Source organism: Aegilops tauschii, chromosome 7, assembly GCF_002575655.3.
Source record: "Aegilops tauschii subsp. strangulata cultivar AL8/78 chromosome 7, Aet v6.0, whole genome shotgun sequence".
NCBI classification, from domain to species: domain Eukaryota; kingdom Viridiplantae; phylum Streptophyta; class Magnoliopsida; order Poales; family Poaceae; genus Aegilops; species Aegilops tauschii.
The window spans coordinates 73,492,824-73,512,512 of NC_053041.3; the positions used below are offsets into that span (position 1 = coordinate 73,492,824).

General features: G+C 44.6%; 1 long non-coding RNA gene across 1 annotated transcript; it reads right to left on the bottom strand.

The window, feature by feature from the left end:
- Positions 1-5,576: 5,576 nt before the first annotated feature.
- Positions 5,577-10,109, bottom strand: LOC109785980 (uncharacterized). Its single transcript, XR_012188896.1, has 5 exons — positions 9,479-10,109; positions 8,566-8,583; positions 7,661-7,775; positions 6,559-7,588; positions 5,577-5,816 (listed from the first exon to the last, which is right to left on the bottom strand). It is a non-coding gene; the product is annotated as an uncharacterized lncRNA (long non-coding RNA).
- Positions 10,110-19,689: the final 9,580 nt, after the last annotated feature.

A 19,689-nucleotide genomic window follows, 5' to 3' on the forward strand; every position in this document is an offset into this window, starting at 1 on the left:
TTCCGCGGCCTTGGTCTTTGCTGCCTGGTTATATGTCCACCCGAAACTCCTCCTACCGGTCATGGCAGAACGACTTGACAGGAAAGACCAGTTTTGTGGGTGATGAGGAGAGGAACTGTGAAGTAATTTTCCATTGGGTAGTTTTTATAGCCCGGTGCTAAGTGTGAACACATATTAGTTTGATAGGTGTGAACAGATTTGCAATTACTTATTGTGTTATAATCTGCAATGTGACGAGAAACAAAGTCAAAATTTATTGATGGTTCTGGGCCTACAAAGCCAGCTTCTGTTGTTCCAGCCATGCATCGGAAGGCTGAAACGTGGGCCCGCGTTCTCGGATGTTCGTGTACGTGTCTGCCCACTATCACACACTGTCAAGATATCACCATCGTGTCCTATGGATGCACCGTCGCGTCTCCCACGGGGTGCCAGAAGGTTGACCACATGGTTACTCGCCATTGAGGCAGACACGGCGCGCTCTGCTCGCGTCCGTTATCGCATTTCTCTCGCCATTCATGCGGCCACGGCGCGCTCCGCTCTGGCGTCCCTGCGCGCGCTCTACTCGCCGTTGAGGCAAATTTACAATGGTAACGGTTAATAATTGTCTTACATATTCAGGATAATTTAAAATGCCACATGCGGCGAGGCCCAAAACATTGGCCCGCGTTCTCAGATGTACGTGTATGTATGTGTAACTTACTAATCATCGCACACGAGTACTCGCAGACGCATCGTGTGCGATACTCCTAGCCACTGCAAGCAACTAGTTTGCATTTTTCAAAGTTTTTTGTACGAATAGAATCGCACACAAACTAACTACAGTAACCGTCTGTGTTATAATTTCGCATCGCAAACAGTTCATTCGAGTGGGCTGTTTGCTGCTTATCACAAACGTCTTGTTTACATGAATCGTTTGTGTTCTTTTGGCTCGTCGAAAATGCCGCATATCACACACATCTTGTTAATTTGAACCATTTATGTTCTCTTCCCTAATCAAAAACAGTTCGTCCGAGTGAACCGTATGCCGTATATCACACACACCTTGATATGGCTGACCATTTTTGTTGCATTCCCTAATAGCACACAGTTCATCGGAGCGAACTGTATGCCGTATATCGCACACACATTGATATGGCTGCCCATTTCTGTTGTTCTACCTCATCGCAAACAGTTCTTCTGGATCAACTGTATGCCCCGCGTCGCACACGTAACTAAAATCTGAATTGTGCTTGATGTCTCCGCCATCGCAAATGTTTTGTATCTTTTTTGAAAGTTTTTTACATCCTCGTTTGCGATTAATGCATCGCACACAGTTTCATCAATGGGTCCCTGATCGTAGTTTCGCGTTAGCAGCAGCCTGCAGGAGTGTTGGTTCTCCCACTTGATTGATACCTTGGTTTCATAACTGAGGGAAATACCTACCGTAGTTGTGCTGCATCATCCCTTCCTCTTTGGGGAAATACCGACGTAGCTTCAAGCGACATCAGTACACAAAACATGAACAAGTTGTGTTGGAGGGAAGGCAATGAATTTGTAGATGATAACACAAATAATCGAGGGGCAAGGACGGTATTCCTCATCATGGATTCAATTGATATCATGCAAGAGCTCAGAATGTCGATGATGATCATGACACATTTGTCGAGAGGTTTCATGAAGATGTAATCGATCAGTAATGACATCAAGGAAAATAAATGGTGAAGCGAAAGGTTCTCGGAACCACATATAAGATTGCAAGATCAGCATCAAAATTGCCTTTCAGGATAAACAATATGATGTTGAAAGCTCGATGTAGCTTAGCGCACTATCGGGTTTGTGTTCCAGGGATGAAGGACATAGGTAGCACGGTCAAGCTTTACCATGACGATGGGAATGTATTCATTCAGCTAGGGATGACATGGTTGAGTACAAACACATAGGAAACAAAGATTACTAAGAGTTATTAGATCACAGTGCGGACCCGATTCACTTATCGGTGTTGTTGAGTGTCTAACAACTCATAACCCGTAGAAAATTGGAATCGGTGAGAAATAATACTTGACGAAGAACTCATAAGGAGTTATGTAGTTTTGTGATATTCTCGAGATACGTGAGGGTAAAATTCAAAGGTAGTCAGAGTAGAGGTTAAACTAGTGTATTGACCTGTGGAAGACAAGCACTTTAACTTGTCTGAGAATGAAACCAAAGTAGAAAAACATGGTCGGAACCACGATTGCAAAGGACAAAATCACAGATACAAGATCAAATTATACTAAGGGAATAACATTTGTTACGAGAAGCTTCCATGATAAGATCTACACCGTTTCCATGGGCATGAACACAAAGTTCAAGGTCGACTCCCACTTCTCCAATGCATAACCTCTCATTCACTTCTCATTTTCGAAGAAGTTGGAATGTTGACATTTTATCTGGCAAAACACTAGAGGAGTATGACTCGTCATAACTCTCAGGTTCAAACGGACTAGGGAAGGCAACTTAGGAACATATACCATAAACTCACTACAAAAAAAAGACACATCCGTGACATTTTGGGTCGAACGAAATTTTTTTCTGTCATACTTATGACACTTGTATGATGATAATTGTGACAAAACCCGGTATCATCATAGATGTGGTGGGCTCCTACTTCTATGACAAAAAATCATGATAGAAAATGGGCTTTTCGTCCTGGGCGGGCCAGAGACACAGCTCTATGACATTCTTTGGGCCGTCCATGATGGAAAAACTGTGGTAGAAGCGAGGGCGAGGAAAATATCGGGGTGTTCCCAGTTACGGTGGGTGGTCGGGGCCGAGCGATGCGCGTTTCTCTCGTACACGCACGCGTGTGGGTGCGAGGCGTTGGGTTCTAACTGAACCCGAGCGAGGCGTTGGGCTCTAACTGAAGCCGAGCGATTGCACTGCAGGCTATTGATACGTCTCCAACGTATCTATAATTTTTGATTGTTCCATGCTATATTATATTCTGTTTTCGACATTAATGGGCTTTATTATACACTTTTATTTTATTTTTGGGACTATATTAAGCGGAGGCCCAGCCCATAATTGCTGTTTTTTGCCTATTTCAGAGTTTCGCGGAAAAAGAATATCAAACGGAGTCCAAACGGAATGAAACCCTCGGGAACGTGATTTTCGGAACGAACGTGATCCAAAGGACTTGGACCCTACGTCAAGACATCAGCCAGGAGGGCACGAGATAGGGGGCGCGCCTACCCCCCCCCCCCCCCAGGCGCGCCCTGCACCCTCGTGGACCCCACGTTGCTCCAATGACGTACTCCTTCCTCCTATATATACCTACGTACCCCCAAACTACCAGATACGGAGCCAAAAACCTAATTCCACCGCCGCAACCTTCTGTACCCGTGAGATCCCATCTTGGGGCCTTTTTCGGAGCTCCGCCGGAGGGGGCATCGATCACGGAGGGCTTCTACATCAACACCATAGCCTCTCCGATGATGTGTGAGTAGTTTACCTCAGACCTTCGGGTCCGTAGTTATTAGCTAGATGGCTTCTTCTCTCTTTTTGGATCTCAATACAATGTTCTCCCCCTCTCTCGTGGAGATCTATTCGATGTAACCTTCTTTTGCGGTGTGTTTGTTGAGACCGATGAATTGTGGGTTTATGATCAAGTTTATCTATGAACAATATTTGAATCTTCTCTGAATTCTTTTATGTATGATTGGTTATCTTTGCAAGTCTCATTGAATTGTCAGTTTGGTTGGGCCTACTAGATTGATCTTTCTTGCGATGGGAGAAGTGCTTAGCTTTGGGTTCAATCTTGCGGTGTCCTTTCCTAGTGACAGTAGGGGCAGCAAGGCACGTATTGTATTGTTGCCATCGAGGATAACAAGATGGGGTTTGTATCATATTGCATGAGTTTATCCCTCTACATCATGTCATCTTGCTTAAAGCGTTACTCTGTTCTTATGAACTTAATACCCTAGATGCATGCTGGATAGTGGTCGATGTGTGGAGTAATAGTAGTAGATGCAGGCAGGAGTCGGTCTACTTGTCTCGGACGTGATGCCTATATACATGATCATACCTAGATATTCTCATAACTATGCTCAATTATGTCAATTGCTCAACAGTAATTTGTTCACCCACCGTAATACTTATGCTCTTGGGAGAAGCCACTAGTGAAACCTATGGCCCCTGTGTCTATTTTCCATCATCTTAATCTCCTGACAACAAGCTATTTCTGGCACCGTTTTTATTTTGTTTTCTTTACTTTGCATCTTCATTATAAAAATACCAAAAATATTATCTTATCATATCTATTAGATCTCACTCTCGTAAGTGACCGTGAAGGGATTGACAACCCCTTTATTGCGTTGGTTGCAAGGATTTATTTGTTTGTGTATGTGCGAGGGACTCGTGCGTAGCCTCCTACTGGTTTGATACCTTGGTTCTCAAAAACTGAGGGAAATACTTACGCTACTTTGCTGCGTCACCCTTTCCTCTTCAAGGGAAAACCAACGCAGTGCTCAAGAGGTAGCTGCTACGCGTTACTGAACCCGAGCGATCGACCGATGGCTGTTAACTGAACCCAATCGAGCGATTCCTTCGCTACTACTGCTAACTGAAGTCGATCGATGCTGCCTCTGGATGAACAATTCCCGGTGGGGGTGGATGAACAGGACCCCGATCGATCGAGCTGGTTGTGGCTGGATGAACAAGAACCTGTGGAGGGCTGGATGAACAGTAGACGGTGGAGGGCTGGATGAACAGTAGCCCATGGAGGGGTGGTTGAACAGGAGCCCGTGGAGAGGGCTGGTTGAACAATAGCCGGTGGGGTAGCGCGCGGTGGAGGCTGGATGAGCAGGAGCCCGTGGATGAGAAGTCGTAGGTGGAGGCTGGAGGAGGTCGACGGTGGATGAACAGTAGCCCGTGGAGGCTGGAGGGGGTCGACAGTGGTGATGAACAGTATCCCGTGGAGCCCCGTTTTGCAGTACGCCACACCCCTCCCGATGAACAGGACCCCCGTTTCGACCGTAGCGCTCCAACACCACTACAACAAATATGTCAACTTGTGACCCTCACTATTGGCCGCTGAAAGGTCATACTTTTTCATTTGCGACCTTTTTGTGACCAAAAACAGAAGGTCAAAAGCTGGCAGTCGTAAACTGAAATTAGCGACCTTCTCTGTGAGAAGGTCGTAGACGTTTACGACCAAAACAGAAGGTCGTTGAACCCATGACCTTTTGTTTTGGTCACTGGCTGTCTGACCAGGCCACATCACATCCGACGTGGAAAAATTGCAACCAATTGAAAAGGTCACTGATAAGATTCAGCCCGGTCCGATTTGGTGTTTTACATGGGCCGAGCCCATTAATTCAGCCTTTCTATATTTTTTTGTCAATTTTTGGTCGACTTCATGGGCTAAGCCCAACAATTTAGCCTTCTTATTTCGTCGGCCGTGGCCTTTTTGTACCAACAGTTTTAGTTTTCTTTTTTATAAAATGGGTCCAGTAGTCCAACAGGTCCCACTCGTCAGGTTCTGATAAGTGGGTCCCAGCTATTAGGCCTAGATTTCTTCACATTTCGATTTAACAGTAAGAAAATAACCAATAATTAAATTGGTAAGCAAAAACACACATGATACTTCAAATAACAATAGCCAGATTCAGTACAAGTTCTACAAATGACAAGTACTACAAGTTGTTACATATACAGTACTTTACAAGTTCTACAAGTTAGACGTAATACAAGCTTAGTTGATACAAGCTCTACAAGTATGGGAATCACTGGTCTACTAGTGTTTTCTTCTTCTACATGTAGCTCCTTCAATAGTCAGGACTGGGCATTCCACGGACGCCCTGTTACATGAATCAGCTGATAAGAATTAGAAAATCAGCTAATAAGAATTAAAAAACTGGAGCTAATATATTATGAACATTCCATTCAAAAAAGGAGTAAAGTTGTAAAGGACATTCTTTGTTTCATCATGTTACAAAGGAGCAGCACAAACCACAACATTACTCCACACACACACACACACATGAATATTAAGCTCAGTTCCAGCAACTATATAATGGTTTAACAGAGCATGTAATGAATGATAGTTCAATTTCACAGCCGGCCTCAGCATCATCAAACCACCATGCTTATGATCATAATCTAAGAATATCATCAAACAAAACCTACATAGATAAAGATCACAGCACATCAAGCCACAGGCGCACCAGCGGTGGCATGAGATTCAACGCAACAGCGATGGGGCTACCACAATAGCATCAAAAACCTATACAGCAACCGACTGTTTACTGATAATGAAAACCAACGGCCTACTCACACACTTTGCGCCTTGACCAACTGTCAAAGCATCTTCAGATTTGTTAATCAGTTTGCCAATAAATTCAGTTGATTACATGTCTGAATACTTCAAACCACTGATTTTGTACCAAATTCAAAGAACACACACATTTTGTAAGCCAAAAAAGCTACATTCAGGGGCTTAATGCTACATCCATAGCAGTCTCACTTCTCAAATGGCAGATTCACCTTCCGAACCATGTAGGAGAAAAACATCGAGACCATGGAATCAACAGGTAATCGTACCTTAAGCAGCAGAGCAGGCGCCTCAGACGATCACGGGAGCACGATCCCGCCGCATTGCCTTGCTGCTGGCCTCGTCGGGCGCTTCACCATTGGCCAGAGGAGGAGCAGCCAGAGAGTCCAAGACTGTAAATGCCAAAGAGAGCAGCGAGTAAAATGAACTTGATTTTTCTGCCGCTAAATGAATGCTATATACCTATGTTGCTGCTAAATGGTGCTTGTGCATAACTGAATTTTGCTGCTTGCACTGAACGTTGACAGACAACTATTGCACTAAACTTTGCTGCTACTAGTATGTGATTTTCAAATGAGCTTATGTAAAAACACAGCTTGCACATGTCCAACTGGAAAGGACACGGCATATACAGCTATGTGAGCCTGCCTGATAGGTAGGTCAGGCAACTTGATTTAGTGAACTGGGAACGATCTAAGACGGACAATAAGAATGGAAAGCAAACATTGAACCCAACGTTGATCTGAAACTTTGGGATTCAAGCAAGAAGTCGCAAACGTGCAACCAAAATGCTCCTGTCAACATTATTATTCAAGGTAACAGGCCATCAGGAACACTGCTCAATGATTTGTATGTGGCATAGACATGATCCAGTTATCATGATACAATGACCATCCTATAAAATGAAAGGCATGTGCTGCTCATTACAATTATTTTATGCTGAGTGTTCCTTTCTTTTCTTTTGATTTATGCAAGCGGAGATGTAGCAGGCATGGAGGCAGGGAGCCATCACATATGCATGTATGTATGAAGCAGAACATCAAAAGAGCAACATCTAATTAACTTGATTGGCTTGCAGATGACACACAAGATGAAGAGCACTTGGACAGAAGCTACTATACTTGAACAGAAATAATATTCTTACTGACACACAAGTTGACAGAATGTACTCAATATATTCTAATAAAAAGGATTGGGAGCAGCGGGAGAGGGAGGTGGAGATGGATGTGCTATCTGCTGCTGTGGTGGTGCCTCTTGGTGGTCGTTCTTGAGCTCCTCCTCCTGATGCTGCTCAGTAACCTGCAGGGCAAACAAGACCATGGGTGAGCTGCAGGACAGGCACATACAAGAAGTGAAGGTAAGGAGAAGAACCTAGAAGAAGAGAGGTGCTTTGTCCTCCTCCTCCTCCGTGCCTATGTCGAACAAACTCCATTCATCGCTTGCGAGCACCATGCGCCTTGGTTGTCCTTGAAGCCCTTGTCCTCTGCTGCATAGATGAAACCCAAAGCATCAGTACAGCTACACTGGCACATAGTACAGACATCGTATCACAGATATTCTCTAATTGACTAGCACCCAAATATATATATACATGCACCAGTTGAGAAAAATCATGACTTGGACAGTGTATTAAAGAAAAATCAGTGGTCCATGCACACCAAATCATTCAAAAAACTAACTACAGTACTACAGTTCTGAACAGCTATCGGTGCATCAACAAAATATGGAACAACAAGCACTGCATGACAACTAAAGTATATATATAGCACTCAACAATGAACAGTCATCACAGAGAACAAGATACCAAGAGATGAATGATGGCACTCAAATTCTAATCTCACATAGGAAAAGAATAGCATGGCTGCAACTGCGGCAAGACACCCAACATGCATGTGCCTTACAAGTGGCAGCAGCTTTACTGACAAGTATGAAATTGATACCTAGTTGCAAGCATTGCTCCTCCCTGCCCAATAGAATTAACTTTTAAATAGATAACAGTGTTTATTTATTTTGACATGATTGTGGAGATATAAATTTAGGAAAATGATAGAATTACATGTGAAAGCTAACAACTTATCCTTTGCAGCAATGCTTAAGATCCTGAATTTAGGATTTGGTGCATGACATATTATCAAAGTTTTGAATAGCATGCTGTCTCGACACTATGGCAGCACTATACTAATTGGAGCGGCGCCACCAGGAGGATGCCGATCGCCCATGAGAGGGCGCTACAGCCCAGGGGCGATATGTGGGAGCTACAGATGTCAATGGAGTACCTGGCTAGCCTCTGGTACCTGGCCACAGTTCACAAACTTGGTGTGAGCATTTTGATGACATTAACATGCAGTACAAGCAAAGATGGCATGACTGAACCTTGCATAGTAAAAACTTGCAAGTAAATAAGAACAACAATGCTGAGAAGATAAAATAGTGCATTATCTTGGAGTGTCACCAGCAGCGAGATAGCACTACTCTTCTAGTACTCTAGCAAGAAAAATAAAGTATATAATACACAAGCAAGACAGACTTGGTGCTAATAGAATACAGGAGCAGGGAGTAGCACAGTAATTAACAAAGAGAGCAGAGCAGAGCGAAAGGATCTGCTCTGCTTTGGTGCCTTTGTAACAGTAATTAACAGAGGATGAACACTACTCTGCTCTGCTTTGGAGTGCCACAACACACACGGCAATGGACTGCTACTATCCTTGATGTTCAGTGGCCTCACTACTACAAATTAACTTGATGTTCTACTACTGGACCATTCAAGCTCATGGCCGGGATCGACCAGAATCAGAACATAATAAACATAGAAAACATATGTGGAAATGAGTTTCTATTCAAAACAGCAAATATTCCTAAATGAACAGATTCTAGAATGAACATTCTAGAGCGCAGATTCTAGAATGAAACACAAGATAGTGTGGCAGACTATTGAGGTGTTTGGTAATTCTTCAGTGGGCTAACAAAATCATCATGTTCCAGTGAGTGGCGATTTCAAAAATAAACAAAGAAAGTACAACCACGCTGCTCTGACATATGGAGAGAACTACACACAAGGGGGTTAATACTGTGCTCAGTAGCTGAAATCCGAGACGAACTAATCATTTTCCATTTGCGACTGACAGATCGACAACGGCATGAAACCACATGGGGACAACAAGTCGCAGGAGCTGAGGGGAGTTGGCGAACCTCTAGGCGGCGTCTTTGGCGGAGTAGTAGCTGTCCAGGTCGATGGAGCAGAGGAGCGCCGATGTTTGTCGCCGGCTTCCTCGAGCCACTGCGCTCGTCCCGGACCGACGACTGCAGGGTGCGGCGCGCTGCTCCCGTATCCTATAGGAGGAGCCTCCCAGGTCGCGGATCTGGCAGCCCTCATCTCCGGCAGGTGCTGGATCCATCGGCGAGGTTGCGGCCATCGATTCAGAGGGAGGAAGGAGTGCACCATGGATCCAGATCGGAGTGGGCAAGGTTTTGACCATCATGGTCTAGAAGCGCCGCCTTGCACTGCCTGACTTGGGGCCAGGGTAAGGGGAGGGCGCGGTGTTGTGCGACAGCGGCATGGGTTGTCGACGGTGAGGGTGGACCGGCGGCTGCGGGAGTGGATCCCATCTCACTGAACAAAGAGAGAGCAGCGACTGGGACGGATGGCCGGGGATGGGGCCGGAGGAGGGATCAGGGAGTGGTGCAGGGGACGGGGAGGAGGTGGCGGCGGAGAGGTTGGCGACGAGGAGTGGTGCAGGGGACGGGGAGGAGGTGGCCGCGGCGGCGAGGAGATGGGGACGAGGTAGGAGGGGTGCGATGGGGGATCTAAGCTAGGGTTTGGGCTGCGGGTGGGGATCTTTTTATTTTCTTTTTTCTATAGATAGATAGATGGATGGATGTGGGGTGGAGAGATGGATGGATGGATGGATGGGCGCCATGTCATCAATCCGTGGGAAGAGTTCTCATTGGTTGGAAAAATCAGTGATTTAAAATAGTCTTCAAGTATTAAAAATAGAGGAATTTTGTGAAGCAGCTATCAAAAATATTTTGAAAAATGGCACCACACAAATTTTCACTAGACTTAGACCACATTTTATGGATAAGGACCAATTTGTATGCATTTCTGATCTTTCTAGCTATTTTAAATCATTTTCTGAGTGGCACAAATGGGTTTTTTTGTGAAGAACCTACCAAATATTTGTTGCAAAATTAGACCAAATCAATTTTCTAAAATACTAGGCCATATTTAATGCACGATTGACAAAATGGTTGGGTGTAAAAAGTTTTGATCCACCTCTCGTGAAAAAGACAAATTTCCGCCGATTCAGGTGGAAGCAGGTCAAATTTGAACTGTACCTGCCTTGTAGTTTGCTCTTTATTTTTTCCAAAAATCATTTCTAGGTACATAAGTATCTATTTAATCAGAGAAACACCAAAAAAATCCAAAATTCAACAACTAGCTAGGAACGGTCATTCCCGCCGTTTTGACCGCATTTTGAAACGAGCATAAAAAATTCAAGAAAAATCAAAAATTTGGGAAACCTTCGCATTGTGTCATTATATGTGGCCAAGTTCCTAGGAAAAATAATAAACTTGTAATATGGCAATTATTTTAAAAAAGTGTACTCAGAAACGAGCTATCACGTGTGGAGATCAACGGCTTTCAAGCGAAATGATCAGTCTTATGGCCACATTGATGGCATAGTTTGTTCAAATGATCTCATACTGTGCATAAGGGTGCATATTGGAATGGCAAACAATCTTGCCTAAGGAAGTTTTCATTTTCTTTGGACGAAAAAACCATTTTCCATTTTTCGAGTGCCAAAAAGGAGGTTTTTTTGTGAAGAACCTACCAAAAATTGTTGCAAAATTGGACCAAATCATTTTTCTAAAATACTAGGCCATATTTAATGCACAATTGACCAAATGGTTGGGTGTAAAAAGTTTTTATCCACCTCTCGTGAAAAAGACAAATTTTCGCCGATTTAGTTGGAAGCGGGTCAAATTTGAACTGTAGCTGCCTTGTAGTTTGCTCTTTATTTTTTCCAAAAATTATTTCTAGGTACAAAAGTATCTATTTAATCAGAGAAACGCCAAAACAATTCCAAGATTCAACCACTAGCTAGGAACGGTCATTCCCGCCGTTTTGACCGCATTTTGAAACAGGCATAAAAAATTCAAAAAATCAAAAAATTGGAAACCTTCGCATTGTGTCATTATATGTGACCAAGTTACCAGGAAAAATAATAAACTTGTAATACGGCAATTATTTTAAAAAAGTGTTCTCAGAAATGAGCTATCATGTGTGAAGATTCATGGCTTTCAACCCAAATGATCAATGTTATGGCCACATTCATGGCATAGTTTGTTAAAATGATCTCATATTGTGCACAAGGGTGCATATTGGAATGGCAAACAATTTTGCCTAAGGAAGTTTTCATTTTCTTTGGACAAAAAAACCATTTTCCATTTTTCGAGTGCCCAAAAGGAGGTTTTTTGTGAAGGACCTCCCAAATAATTGTTGCAAAATTGGACCAAATCAATTTTCTAAAATACTAGGACATATTTAATGCACAATTGACAAAATGGTTGGGCGTAAAAGGTTTTGATCCACCTCTCGTGAAAAAGACAAATTTCCGCCGATTCAGTTGGAAGCGGGTCAAATTTGAACTGCTGATGCCTCATAGTTTGCTATTTATTTTTTCCAAAAATCATTTCTATTTACATAAGTACCTATTTAATCATAAATCATGGTTTGGTGGCGATACGTCGAGGTTTTGGCGGTGGCCGAGGGCCCCAACTCTAGAGCGCGTAAACTCGCATGCCCGCCGCTTGGTCACCGCGTGACCGTGGCGTTGCCATGTGTTGTGGGCGGCCTAGGCATGTCTAGTGGGTTGGGCACTCCCCAGGTAGGTGCTAGGAAGAAAATTACAACATAAGATTCTCACGACGAGACCGATCGATGCTCAAAGAGGAATTAGCAGCCAAGTGTTTGATTAGCGGTACGGGAAATGTACATGGCTAATGGGCGTGAGTTTTGGCTGAGGATGATCAGTTACTAAGAAGACCATCTTCACAAATTTTCAGCTCAAAAGGAGGAGCCTAGGTGGTACTTGCTTTGCAAAGTACCACACCGGACATAAATACGAATGTTGAAGCTGGGCTCAAAATAATGAATGGATTGAGCTGGCATTTGGTGGAGGATGGTTATTTGGGCATAGGAAAGCACTGTAGAAAACGGATACTATTTGGACATGCCAAAGTGGCACTAGTGCAGAACAGGCCTTTATCACCGGTTCGTAAGGGCCTTTAGTGCAATCGGCACTATGGAGTGGAGACTAAAGCCCTCCCCTTTAGTATCGGTTCGGCACGAACCGGCGCTAAAGTGCCACCACGTGGCACGAGCCAGGCCCGGGTGCTAGTAGACCATTAGTACCGGTTGGTAGCACCAACCGGTACTAAATGTTTGGGGGGGGGGGGTTGGTTTTAATTTTAATTTTTCCATTAATTTTGTGTTTTCCATTTAATTCTTTTTTTTGCTGGTATTTTACGATACTACACATTGTACACGTTATGCATATATATAAATAGATTTTCTCGTAGAACTGATCATATATATACAATCGAATGTCTCACAACCACCATTAATTATTCACACATACACAGGTATATATATATATATACAATTTCTCCTACATGCTGCCTTGGTGCCTTCGGAGCACGATGACAAGTGGTTCATGGGGGCGGTAGCGGGTAATAGTATTCTCCTTTGGGATCTATGACCTGGTCGAGCAAAAATCCCGCTATTTCCTCTTGAAGTGCTCGTATGCGCTCCTCTGATAGGAGCTTGTCCCGCACCTCTTTGAACTGTTAAGAAGGAGATCAATATGCATGTGTATTAGTTGTGTGACTAGATATCGACAATCATGTAAGATTTGTGAATATTGTTCTGGCAAACGTACCTAGTCCTGTCTATCAGATCTGCTCCTTTCGGACGCCATCATGCGAATGTTCTCGCAAACGTAGTATGCACACACTTCAGTCCCCGGCGCCTGCTTCAGGGCCTTTACGACAATAGAATTTAATCAGATAATAATTAATCAAGCATGTTAATTTATTAATGGTATTGAAACAAGAATTAAAGAGATGGTAGCTAGCTAGCTAGTACTACTTAATTACTTACCTTGGGTCGATACCAACATAGCTTTTGTCGCCATTTTCCTAGAGTCACCTTGATGTACTTTGCCCAAGCCCTGCCCGCCGGCAAAGAATATTAATAAAGGGGTTATTAAAAATAGTTCATATCAGGAAATGACAAACTAAATAGGCCGAGATACAGTTAATAATGATTGAAATAACCTGTCGACTATCGCCTTCACGATGCTGTAGTCACTATTTTTTTAAGTAGTGAGTCCTGTACTTCAACTTTTCCTTCGTCAACTTTAATGTCTAACAAGATCCAGTGGAAGCTGCATGCGCATACGTTTGCATGTATAAATTAAGCGGGCATGTGCATAACACTAATCAACTATAACCCTAAACCCTATACACTTATTAACATCTAGCTAGTAAGCAAAAACAGAATTTGTAGTACAAGACAGTGTGACTCACTCGAAGTTGTAAGGAAGTAGTATATCTTCATTGCTATTGAGGCGCTTCAAGAACTCTAGCATGCATTTCTCTACATCTTGTCTACACCATTCCAATTTCCATGTGTATTCATTAACGGTATTTGGGTCAATGAACCCAATGGCATAGCGTCCAGCTTTTTTCATTTCATACATCTTCATCCTGCGTAATACCACAGAAAAGAATATATAGTGAGGGTATATAATTACAGGTAATTAATGATCAATCAATGAGCACTAGAGCTAGCTTGAGACTTAAATTACAGAAAGAAATCACTTACAGACAATAGCAACTGACGACAGATTTGTCGAGTGCATCTTGATTGAATAACTGAAATAGTTCTGAATACTCAATGGCCAGAGCTTTCTTATGGAAGTAATGATCTTCCTCGACTTGCACCATGAGGGACTCTCGATTGGAAATCTTGGTAATTTTCATGTACCAATCAAGCAATTCGTACATTCTCGTTGGGAGGTTCTTGACCTCCTCGGGCTCGACCAAAGGTTGGCCCCGGACATATTTCCGTTTTATTTCCTCCTCTCTAAGCGGAGGCATGGGCTCGATCTCGAGGAGTTCTCCAACAGTGATCTTGAGCATTTCAGCCTACATTATATGCTCCTCGGTTATTACCACATCGCCCAGCTCGGGAACGTAAACGGTTTGCCCACAATAATATTGGGCGCGCGTACTCTCATCTGTTGTTGGCACAACAAGCGGGGGGGGGGGGTCGATTGCGCCGCCTGTTCTCCCAGCTGGGGAACGGTTTTCCCGCATTTTTTTACAGCTGCTTGTTGGCTCGAGCTCGAGCTCGCTTCTTTGTGTAGTCGTGCTCGATGTGCCTTCTTGATTTGGCGCTCATAGTCTGAGTCAATAGGCTTGGGAGTTGGTGGTCTAGCCATACGAATGAAGTGGTCAATCTTTTCCTCAGGCACTTTCTCCCTCAGTGGCGTTGCCGGTTTCGGTCGAAAATGAGCGTCCACTTCGGCCCGCACTATTGCATCGTTTTGCTCCTCGGTCATGTCGTAAGGCCTATGAGGAAGAGGAGCGAGGCTGCTTGGACCATATTTATATCGCTTGTCTCCGCCTGTACTTTCTGTGCTACCTCGACTCGTACCGCTACGCACCATAGCTGCGGCGTGTCTCTTCTGCGATTGCTTAGGCGGCGGAGATGGCTGACGTGGCTTAGTTGGAGCAGGAGGATTGGCCTGACGCTGTGCCGGACTTGAAGCAGGAGGTGTGGCCTGACACGGTGTCGGACTTGAAGCAGGAGGTGTGGCCTGACGCTGTGCCGGACTTGAAGCAGGAGGTGTGGCCTGACGCTGTGCCGGACTTGAAGCAGGAGGTGTGGCCTGACACGGTGGTGGACTTGGAGGAGCGGGAGTCTGCTGACACGGTGGCGGACTTCGAGGAGGAGTCGGCAGACGCGGTGTCGCTGGACTTCGAAAGATGATGCAATCCTTTTTCCATAGGATGAAACGATGTATGGCCTCTCCTAGTGTTTGCTTGTCGTCACCTCCAGGAATGTCAAGGTCTAGCCCTGAATATGGGCCCACCACCTCATCAACCAAGACACGAGCATAGCCCTCTGGAATCGGGGCGCAATGGAAGGTTGCTCCGGGGGTAATTGTAAAAGCAACGACGTTCGCCACCTTCATCGATATGTTCTTCATTTTGTAGTGTAGCTCACAGTTAGTGTTCTCTATGATGTCATCCACAGGGTATGTATCCAGCAGTGCGTCGCCCGGGGCGGAACCAACGCTGCTTCTCGCCATGGATGGGACGGTGCTATCCAATGCCGGATGATCATGCGCTTGCTGCTGCCGCTGATGAGAACCCCTTTCCTGGCAAAGTGAGTCGATCTGCTGCTGCTGCTGCTGGAATTTGAGTCGATCTTCAAAAAAATACATAAATTCGGTTGCCGCTGTTTCAGGAAAAATAAAACCTTGGATGGGAGGTCCATAGGCCGGTCGATACATGACGGCCCTCAAGAAAGTACAAACAGGCCTCTGGACCTCCCATCTGAGGTCGTGGGCTATGCATGTTAAAAAAAGAAAGCCTAGACGGGGCAGCCTAAAACCCAGCTGATACTTGCTGCCCAGTTATAACAAATGATACATGCTAGCTCCCCGGCTTCGTTGTGAATTTATCTCCTATAGTAACTACGTTGAAGCACCTAAAAATGTAACTATGTTGACAAACCCGTGGGCCCCAACGTTAGTATAGCATTAGGAGGAAGTATTTTTTTCGATGAGGCATTTGCTTGCTTACGGCCATAGACCTGGTGGGTCCCGACTGTCCGCCTCTCCACGTACAGTCCTCTCGAAATTCCTCTCATTTGTTCAGCATGTTCACAATGGCAGACAATGGCGTCGCGGCGAGCGCACAAAGGCGCAGGAGGAGATCTGACCACTTGAGGAAGTGCCTTATTAGTAACGAAACAACTGAACTAGCCTAGTGGCCGAGTGACACTACCCGACAGCTGTTCCGCCCGGGTTCGATTCCACCTGTGTAGAGAAAATATCTCCAAATTTTCTGCCTCTGGCTTTATTGACATGTGGGTCCCAATAGTCATCTACGCACACCACGTCCAACACTTGCATAAACTTCGTCCCTCATTTTCTCTATTTTTGCACACTCGACATTGTGTGGGCATCTTGAAAATAGCATATCTTTTTCACTATGCATCATATGAAGATGTGCTATGCATGAATGTTGATCAGCATGATGTTAACTGGCCGGTAGTTGCAGTTTCAACCATGAATAAAACTTCCAGCATGATGTTAACACTGTTTGAAACGTCCGTGTTAATATAAATGCTCTGCCTCTGAAAGTTGCAGTTTCTTATCTGAAACTGAACTTGGAGTTTCTTATCAGAAATTGAAACTTGCAGTTTCTTCTCTGAGAATCACATTGTCTGCACTTTTATACTCCTATGAAACTACATTCTTTTAAGTGCTAAAAATAGATCTCTGGAATTCATAAAATACTTCATATGCTCAATACTGCAAATCTGAAATTCAAAAGACATTCATATCTGAAAGTACTCTCAAAATACACAACACAAAACACAATCCACAACCTTCAAATACTAACAACCCTAAGCTCCTCCTGACAATTCACAACCTACCCGACTATTGGTCCGAGGGGGGGGCAATCCCTCCTATTGCTCGGCGGCAGACAGCCGCCCCGTGAGACGATGTGAACGGTGAGGGAGAGGATGGCGGGGAAGCGTCGTCGGGCCAACTGTTTTTCTCCTCTTACAGTTGGGTTCGGTCGACAAAGACTCCACCGGCTCGCTCTGGCACGACACGCTCACAAACGGCACCCTGTAGATGCTCGATCCTTCAATCTCTGGTCGATGCTCCATCTGGGATCGATACTCCCACCACCGCTCCCTCACGATCGGATTCGGTGAATCTGTTTGCTCCATGGCCCAGAGGAGCAGCTCTATGTACTCCCGTGCGACTCCTTCCGGGAGTATCACCGCCTTTTCGCTTTGTTGCAGATATTTGGCCATGGATGTCGCCGTAGCTGCTAGTTGGTCCGTGTTGTCAAACCAAGACTGTATCTCCAACATCCTAGCTAGCTTCACAGGGTCGCCGTCTACGATCCTCACGTATCGGTTGTACTCCTCCATCGATCTACTTCTCCACAGCACCTTAACTCGCCGGCAGTGGTTTTTGAATAGAAGAGGAGAGGAGTAGCGCTGTTTTTGCGGGAGAGGAGCGACGCTGGTTTTGGATTGGAACAGGAGAGGAGGGGCGGTGGTTTTGAAATGGAAGAGGAGAGGAGCGGCGCTGGATTTAGATTGGAACAGGAGAGGAGCGGCGGTGGTTTAGGAGGAGAGGAGCGGCGCTGGTGGAAGTATTTTTTTGTTTTGCGTATTTTGGGTCAAAGTTTGACCACGTACTATATTTTACAAGCAAAATGTGAATGCATGTCACCAAAAATTGTATCGTTTAGTTCGTATCTGAATGTACTTTCAAATTATATTTTTGCAACGTATAACATATATTTTATTTGCGAAAATCATGGTCAATTATGACCCAGAATAAAAGGGAGACTAGTTAATGTGGGGTCGCTATCTTAATTGAAGGGTAAATTGATTTTGATTTTGATCCAGTCACAGCGCACCGGCCCTCTCGTCCAATCCTAAATCCCTGCCGCACGCTCCTATCCCTTTTCTCCAGTGCAAAACCACCTCCTCTCCTCTCCATCATCTCCATTCCAAAACCACCGTGTCGCCTCTGCCTCTTCTCCATTGCAAAACCACCTCCTCTCTTCTCCATCATTTCCATTCCAAAACCACCGTCTCGCCTCTCCCTCTTCTCTATTGCAAGACCACCATCTCTCCTCCCATCTTCCAAAGCTAGCACCGAATCAGGCATATCGCCAGCGGTGACCATGCAAAGTTAGCCAGGTTGAAGGAGATCCTTACTTGGTTTGACAATGAGTGGGAGATTTCGAGGACGGTAGGGTTAAAGGTAAGCTTTGCACTAACCTAATCTTCCACCTGCTCATGCTTACAATCAGTGTGACAGCTAATGAAAATCATGGTTACAATCAGTCTCCGAGTACTACGCCAATCACCCTTAAATAGCTCTGGACCTTTGGGTCAAAGTTGTGACACTGTGTACAAATAAAGAAAAATAGATTGGTGCTTCTTTCAGAAAAGAGTACTCCCTAGAAAACTACCAATATAAGCTACTAGTATTTGGTTAGAGGATTTGCTCCCGAGACAGATCCGTCCACAGAGAGCGCCACAAATCCCACTGGTGGTGGTGGATGCCAATGCGTGCATGGAGCATGGTTGGTGTCGGTAATTTTTACTTGGCACACATCGCACTCTGCATATATGCCGGTTCCTTCCGTACATTTGTGCAGTTCCACCAAAATGCAGCTGAATAACCCTGTTTGCACAGATAATGAAAAAGCGTGATTACATTATAGTGGCACTAGTTGATGAAACACGCAAAATAAATAGAAGAAAATATTGCGATAGTATCATTGTATGCCATGCTGCGAGGGCGAGATGGGCCCTGCGACGCCTCATACGGTATGCCACGCCTCATACTGGAAATTTTCCCAAGTCTCCCGATACACCTTCTGCCAGTGATGACCATCAGTGTACAACGGTAGTACAAGGAGGGGCCTTGGGACATTCAAATCTCTATTTTTGTGCAGAGCAACTAAAATTAAGCACCCCAGTTTGCAGAAACGCTTAAACATTAACAATGGGACTAGTTGATGAAACATACATTAACAAAGAGAAGCACTTTCTTTATCTACATTGGAAATGAAATGATAGAGAGGACACTTGCTCTATTTTAACTGTATTATTACATCATTTTATCAATGACACTAGGGTCGAGCAGGTGGCAAACGAGGTGTACCGTGCATCGCAAGGATGAAGGCCGGGGGTGCTTAGACTGGGATGCTGAAGCTGGCTCTTTCAGTCCCTATCTTCCCCCTGATGTTTCTGTGGTAGCATTTGGGTTGTAATCCAAACTTGGTCGAGCTGGTGCTGCGTCCCCCTAATTGCCTAGCTTATGTGGCGAACTTGTCTCCTGCTAGTACTCAGTCTGTTCTAGTAGTAGTTGCATAACTGCCCGTTTACACTGAGATGTTGTCAGATAATGGTTCTCTATGGTTGGGTTTCTTTAATGAAATCTGTGGGAACCCCCTCTTTCGATATATTAAAAACAACAGTGGTACTAGCGGTGCCAAAACATTGCCTCAACTATTGGACCTAGAGACCAGTTGGATAGCCAGTCTCTGCTACTTTTCGCCCC